Source organism: Dermacentor silvarum, chromosome 11 (assembly GCF_013339745.2).
Source record: "Dermacentor silvarum isolate Dsil-2018 chromosome 11, BIME_Dsil_1.4, whole genome shotgun sequence".
Taxonomy (NCBI): Eukaryota; Metazoa; Arthropoda; class Arachnida; order Ixodida; family Ixodidae; genus Dermacentor; species Dermacentor silvarum.
In genome coordinates, this window is record NC_051164.1 from 74,920,037 (window position 1) to 74,927,414 (window position 7,378).

Below are 7,378 nucleotides of genomic sequence, written 5' to 3' on the forward strand. Positions count from 1 at the left end.
AAGGCACGGCCGGCGCCAGGAGGTCCAAGGTGTGCATGAGAAAAAATAACTGCGGCAACCTCGCGACACCACACCCCTACGGAAGACAACTAAGCTTGTGAGCGAGCTAGCTTTACTTCTACATGGCTGTTACCACTGGTACTCGCGAAAAATAATTTTGAAGAATGCTGGTGGCCATATTTTTTGCGACAGGGCCATCCCCTTGTCAGCGAGGGGGCGATGCAGAAATCTGAGGGGGGGGGGGGGGGGGGGTCAGGACATCCGGACATCCCCCCTGGATCCGCGCCTGGGTATGGGTCCTTAAGATTCGAACCTGGACTGTGTACGGACCAGGGCCAGTATTCACAGAACTTTCTTATACGCTGGAATTGTTCGTAAGAACAAATTTCAGCCAATCCTGATGCAGGACATATCATTATTGAAGGCAGCTTTCCAATGGCATATTTCACTTCGGCCCCAGGTTTGAAGCCGCCGGGCCGGGCTCGGGCGGGTCAGCGCACCGCACTTTCGGGCTCGGGCCCGGGCGAGGAAACGCAGCCCCTGCAGTGCTCTAACACTGACTGCGGCTCTATAGTTCATTGGAGGTGACAAACGGTATATATATCCTCCTCCTCGTAACAAGCTCGTCTCGCTTATCGAGAAGTTCATCTGGACACGTTTAACACATGAAGCACGGGATGCACCTTTCTTCTTGACACTCCGATACACACAAATGTGTGCCGCATTACTCGCGTGTGTATAGAAGCTGCGCGAGAACCGCGGTGGCGCGCTAATAAACGAACGTTGCCCCCAGTAAAGTGGAAGGCTTACGATTTATCTGTAAGACCGATCAACCGTGTTTTCTTTCCCTTTTTTTTTTTTTTTTGACATATAGACCACGGAACACATATAGCCGAAAGGCGTCGTTCGAAATCACGCCCATCAAAAAAAAAAAAAAAAAAAAAAAAAAAAAAAAAAAAGGTCACTCAACCGCGATATTCATGCGGCCACCCAACCGTCTAAACTATATATTCCACGAAGTAGTTGCGCGCCTTTCGGACAAACAAGACTGAATAACTCCGGCAAGCAAAGCGGACTAATTACGAACTCACGATAAGACTTCGATTGGTTATCAACAATGTTCTCACCGGGGGCTTCAGAACTCTCTCTCTCTCTCTCTCTCTTATAACGGCCGACTTCCAGCTCGCGCATATCAGACAAATGACTGCCTGGAAGGCAGGAGTGTACCCACAATCTCGCAAGTCGAACATCGGCCGTCTCTTCGCAATGCGACCATTTTTTTTATCGAGTCTAGTTTACTCGAGCCGCGCAGATATACGGGTTGTCCCGGGGCGCACTGTGCACGATACGCTCGATCGCGCTTGAACCAATCTCGTCTTCTTAATAAGCGGACGACGTTTGCGTACACCGGCGGTTTTGGAGGGGGTTCTCTCATTTGCCAACGATGTACCGCTCAAGAAGAAGTAATAATAATAAAAAAAAGAAATCAAACGCTATAACAAGTCTTCCCGGGAGTTCGGAGCGGTAGGCTTAGCGACAATGCGTCACTCGCTCACTCGGGACCCCGTGTAATAGCTTCCATTTCTACCGGCGCAAATGCCAAGGTTGAATCAGTCAACATTATAAACTGCCTCATTTAACCGAAACGGGCCTTGAGGCACCGCTGCCGTAGCAGTTATTTTTATTGGTATCATTTGTGTTCGGAGGATTTGCCTCCAAAGTATAATGAGAAAATAATATATAAAAGTGTGCAGTGTATATATGTAGCATTGTGCTGTAGTTTATGCATACTTTAATTATTAGGGGTGCGCGAATAATCGAAACTTTCGGATAACGAATCGAATAAGGTCCTGTTCGATTCGGTATTCGAATCGAATAGTCATGTTCGTAAATGCGAATATTTTCCCCCCCGGATAGTTTTCGAATATTTCGAAACATCAACTATGCGCAATTAAATATAACATTCCACGCGATTCTGGCACTATTCGGCTCGTTTTCAAAAATAACCCCCAGTAGTTATTGTCATTCATTTCTTATATTCCTTTTATGTATTATGTTATATATACTGATTCACACGTACTGCATGTTCCTTCGCATTTATTTTCTTTTTGATTAGCAATAAAAACGTATTTATCATATAATATAACCATTTGTTGCCTGTACGGGTTAGACCTATACTATACAGCCTATGGGTCGAGCAAGTGTTTGCGTTCATACTTCATATGTGTTGCATACCAAGGTACGTGTAATAGAGACATACCTGCGGCACTTTCTCTGAGACCTTTCACCCAACAGCTGTAATTGTCAGGTTATAGGTTCATGTGCGCATGGCTTCATTCCGGCCTTTCTCAGCATCTTCAGCATCATTACACGCGTTCCAGGGTACAACCAAAGCAAGCGTCGAACATCTGTCATTGACCACCTACTCGGGCGTCCTCATCTACACACCAGAGCTATAGTCGTTCACCCGTACGTAGATGGTGTCCCCGTTACTGCTCTGATTGATACCGGCGCGTGCATCTCTGTGATGAGCGACCAGCTTCGTAAACGGCTCGAAGTCACGACATCTGCGGCGCCCTGTGCTGTACGAGTCACTGACGGAAGAACACTGGCCACAATAGGAATGTGTGCCGCTCGCGTTGGTGTCGCTGGCCGCAAAACATCTGTTTTGTTTACTGTTCTTCAAGAGTGTCCTCATGACGTTATTCTAGGCCTTGATTTTTTTATCCGCTCACTCCGCACTTATGGACTGCTTCTCTGGACTTGTTCAACTATAGATTTACCTTGTACTGACCCTCCCGAGGAAGTTGTCAGCAGAATGTGCTTCGCCGAGCACATTCGATTCGCCCCACAGGTCACAAGACCTGCGTCCTCCTTTCTCCAGCTCCACCTGTGCCTGACGGTGACTGCGTTGTTTCTCCTCTCGCGGACGTTCTCCTTGCCCACCACGTTGCTCTTCCGCACACCGTCGTCTCTGTCACCGACAACTCTACCCGCCTTCCTCTCGTCAACTTCGGAATTGGCGACCACGTCCTACCGCAACGCCTTGCGGGGTATAGAGTTGTCGGTGGTAGTGACGCTGTCCTCCTCGCAACACTGCCAATTATTAGCCTTGACTGCTGATATTACGTCGTCTCCCGTTGACTCTTCATCTTTTTTTGCCGGCTGTCTTTCCTGAGCTCACTAACATGATTGCTCCCCAACTTCCGCCTGACTACGCCGACCAGTTATGCCACCTGCTCGCCTCGTTCAGCGACATTTATGACCTGAATGTCGCCCTTTAGGCCAGACCTCTCTCACGACACACCGTACTGACACCGGTGGCGCACACTCTATTCACAGGCGGCCATACCGTGTGTCCTTGCATGAATGACAAGTCATTCAAACGGAGGTCGAGAAGATGCTCTCCCGAGGAATCGTCGAACCGTCATCCAGTCCTTGAGCGTCCCCTGTCGTTCTGGTTAAAAATAAGGACGACACCTGCGCTTCTGCGCGGATTACCGGTACCTCAACAGGATCACCAAGAAAGACGCTTATCCTGTACGACGCATTGATGACGCCCTCGACCGCCTCCACGGTGCGAAGTACTTTTCTTCCATCGACCTTCGTTCCGGCGACTGGTATATATTGCCGTCGACCACATGGACCGCGAGAAGACTGCCTTTATAACACCCGATGGCTTAAACCGGTTCAAAGTCATGCCTTTCGGCTTATGTAATGCTCCAGCTACTTTTGAACGCATGATAGACACGCTCCTGCATGGCCTCAAGTGGTCCATCTATGTTTGTTACTTAAATGACGTCATCATTTTTGCTCATGTACATCTGCCACGCACCTGGAGTGCCTCTCGCTCGTTCTTTCTGCTTTTCGCAATGCTGGCCTTCAACTTAATTCGTCTAAATGTCACTTCGGACGCCGCCAAATTACTATCCTCGGTCATATTGTTGACTCATCTGGTGTGCGCCCAGACCCGGACAAAGTTCGTGCAGTAAAGAAGTTTCCCGTGGCAACATGTATTAAAGATGTCCGGAGCTTCGTGGGCCTGTGCTTGTACTTCCGCTGCTTCGTGCACAATTTTGCGGAAGTCGCCAATACTCTTACTGCTCTTCTGAAAGCATACGTTTCATTTTCTTGCGGCCCTGAACAAGCAACCGCCTTATGAAAGCTTATCTCTCTCCTGACATCTGCGCCCATTGTGGCGGACTTCGCCCCGTCTGCTCCAACATAAGTCCCCACTGACGCCAGTGCTCATGGAATCGGTGCCATTTTATGCCAACGTTAGCGAAGCCACAACCGCGTGATTGCACACGCCAGCCGTCTCTTTCTCCAATTGAGCGGAATTATTCCATCACTGAACGTGAATGCCTCGCACTATTGTTTGGACAGTGGTGAAATTTCGCCCTTACCTATATGGTCGGCCATTTACAGTCACCACAGGCCACCATGCGCTCTGCTGGCTTTCGTCCCTCAAAGGCCCTACCGGTATTTATGACCCTACCGGTCAAAGACCCTAAAGTATTTATGACAGTCGTCGACGCCGACTATGTTCCCGGGGATCTTGTCCTTCTATGTTCTCCGACCCGCCGCGTCGGCCTCACGGAAAAACTAACGTCTCGCTACTCCGGTCCTTACCAGGTCCTCCGCCAGGTGACCGACGTAACTTACGAGACCTCTCTGGTCACACCTATCCTACTCGCTCCATCCAGACTTCTCAGACGTCGTTTATGTCAGCCGTTGAAAACGCCTAAGAAGCACCGGGACGGTGCTTCCACGCCGGGCGGAACTATGTTACACTGCTCTGCACAACATTGAGGAAGAGAAGCACACACAGTGACTGGCCTGCTGTGGACTTGTCAATTGCGTACATAGTGTAAATGCATTTCCCGTCTTGCTTCTTTCCTCCGTAACAACATATATATGTGTGTGCGTGTATGTGTGTGCGTGCGTGGTATGCATGACAGTCAGGATTATCTATTGGCTGTGTGAGCAAAATTTTTCATAGCTTGTGTCTCACGTGTCCATCGACATGTGTGATAGTTACGAAGCCCACGGTCAATGTCCTCCTTTCCTTGTTTTGAAAATTAAAACAACTATATTGTTTACTTCGGCCTCGTGCCCCTCCCCTCCCTCATAAAAAAAAAAGAGAGAAAGAGCCGCTTATTTGACCTTGTTTTGAGATGGTTATCCGCTCGCTGGCCACCGGATTCGTCTGGTTATCCTCTCTGAACAGAAGCTTAAAGACTAAGCAGGCGCGAAAGCCACTGACCGCGAGGACACATTGTGCCTCCAGCAGCAGCAAATGTCTTTTAGACTTTTGCAACGTCCCTCGCTAAGAACTTGGATTCACTCTTGCGTGAATAGAGCTTGCAAGACAATAAAGAACAGGCGCTTTTACACCGTGTGAAAACGGTCTCGGCAGGTGAGCTCCGACGCAGTGCGTGCGCGCCTAGGCTTGAATTGCTGAGCCGTGAGCACTGCGATCGTGCGTCGACCAGTGCGCACCGACGGGGAACGTACTACAGAGCGCGTCGGTTTTTCCGAAAACCACCACCACGCGGGAGTATTCGCGAAGAAAAAAGAACTCTTTCTTATTTCCCTTCTTCGTTGCGGACAAATTGAAACGCCTCTGGCCCGTCAGGAGGGGGCGCGACCGTCAGCCTAGGGGGGCGGGCAGGCACCGGCAGCAAGTGAGTGAGGCTGTCCCAAAACAATGCGCCCCGCGGCGGCATCGCGATGAAGACAGGCGCGCGGCGGCGCGACAAGCGGTGAGGGAGAGTTTTGGAGGTGGGGGGAGGAAGCCCGTGACCGGTCCGCCAGAGGATGCCTGGCCCGACGCGGGTGGTCCGAGGCGGCCATGCTTCGTTCACCCCCATCCCCCCCCCCCCTGCGGGGGTACAGAGGGGGTGACGCCAGACCACCGCCATTCCGTCCGGCCGCGCGAGCGGCAAGAGTAGTCCTTCACCGAACTCGCTTGGTGCAGCGCGCCAAAAAGGCCCGTCATGGAGGACGAGGAAGGGGGGGGGGGGGGGGGCAAGTGGGGGGGTAGGCGAAGCGCCGGTGTGCGGTTTGCTGTCACGCTCTTGGCACACACACACATGCGCTCACGCTCTAGCTCACGCACACACTCCCCCCTCTCTCACCATTCCTGGACGAAAGCCTGGCGTAGACCCGCTTTTCCGAAACCGAAACCCGACCACGCCGCCGTATGGACGCCGGAGCCGTGCCGATAAGCCTTTTCGGAATGTAGTAGCTGATTTCGATAGGAGATGGCGCTACTTACCTCGGGGCCAGGGCAGGTGCTCATTTTAGTTTCGGAACCCTAAGTTGTAGGAGCAGTCTTGAATCACATTGCCGGACGGCTATCAGAATCATGCGGTTTTTGTAAAGCAGCGGCAAATGTATCATTTAAGCAGCGAAATCTTTGGTGATTCTTTTTGAGTTGTCTGCCAGCAATGATGCGAATATTAGTGGGATGTAAGTTCTGACCAACACCGATAGTGAGTGCCTTGATGCTTGATTCTGGGAGTTCCGGCATAAAGAGAGCCTTGGATTTTCTCGCAAGTGGTCTTGCGCCGCCGACCTTATTTGAAAGCTGCAAAAAAAAAAATAATAATTTCGAATGTTCTGAAATTGTGCAAAACGAAGTGGCGTTGGGCTTGTTGGTGACATTCAGAAATAAACACGTCCGCAACACGGTGGTGCCCCTTTTACGCACAACATATTCCTGTAATGGCGCAGATTGGAACGTTGTCCGGAAAATTCGCTTCAGCTACGGTAAAAGCTGGACCCACTCAAATGACTGAAGAGTTTTGCCAGCTAAGCCGAGAACTCGTACATTCTGATTTCTCTCTCCAATTTAGGCGAGTCAATGGAAAGAAGCCCAAGGTCTAGGCTGAATTTTCTTGGTAAAGGCGGTACACTACCTTTACCCTGCAAAGGTAAGCGCTATGCGGCAGCCGGGAAAAAAAAAAAAAAAAAAAAAAACACTAATCGTCGAATAGTCTTCCAGCCGCTGCGCTGCTAAAGGTGACCTTGAGCACTTAATGTCTCGCTGCACGCTTCTGCATCATTCAGGTGCGCACAGCTTAATTTGCTCCGTCTTCTCCGCTCGAAGCGCACTAATTACCGCCGGTGCTTGTTTGCGTGCTCCCTGAACCGCATCCTCGCTCGGTGAAGACGTCTTTCTTCAGAGGCCTCGGACGGACAGGTGGGAGCGGAGTCACGCGTTTATGGCCAGTACGACTCAATGCGCCCCTGCGGAGAATGGAGTCAAAGAAGTGGAACAGAAAGGAGACCCCGGCCATTGTAACGCCGCGGAGTCAGCGAGCGGCGATTGCGCGCGGCACGCAAGAAAAGAGAGGTGCCCACGGGCGATTCG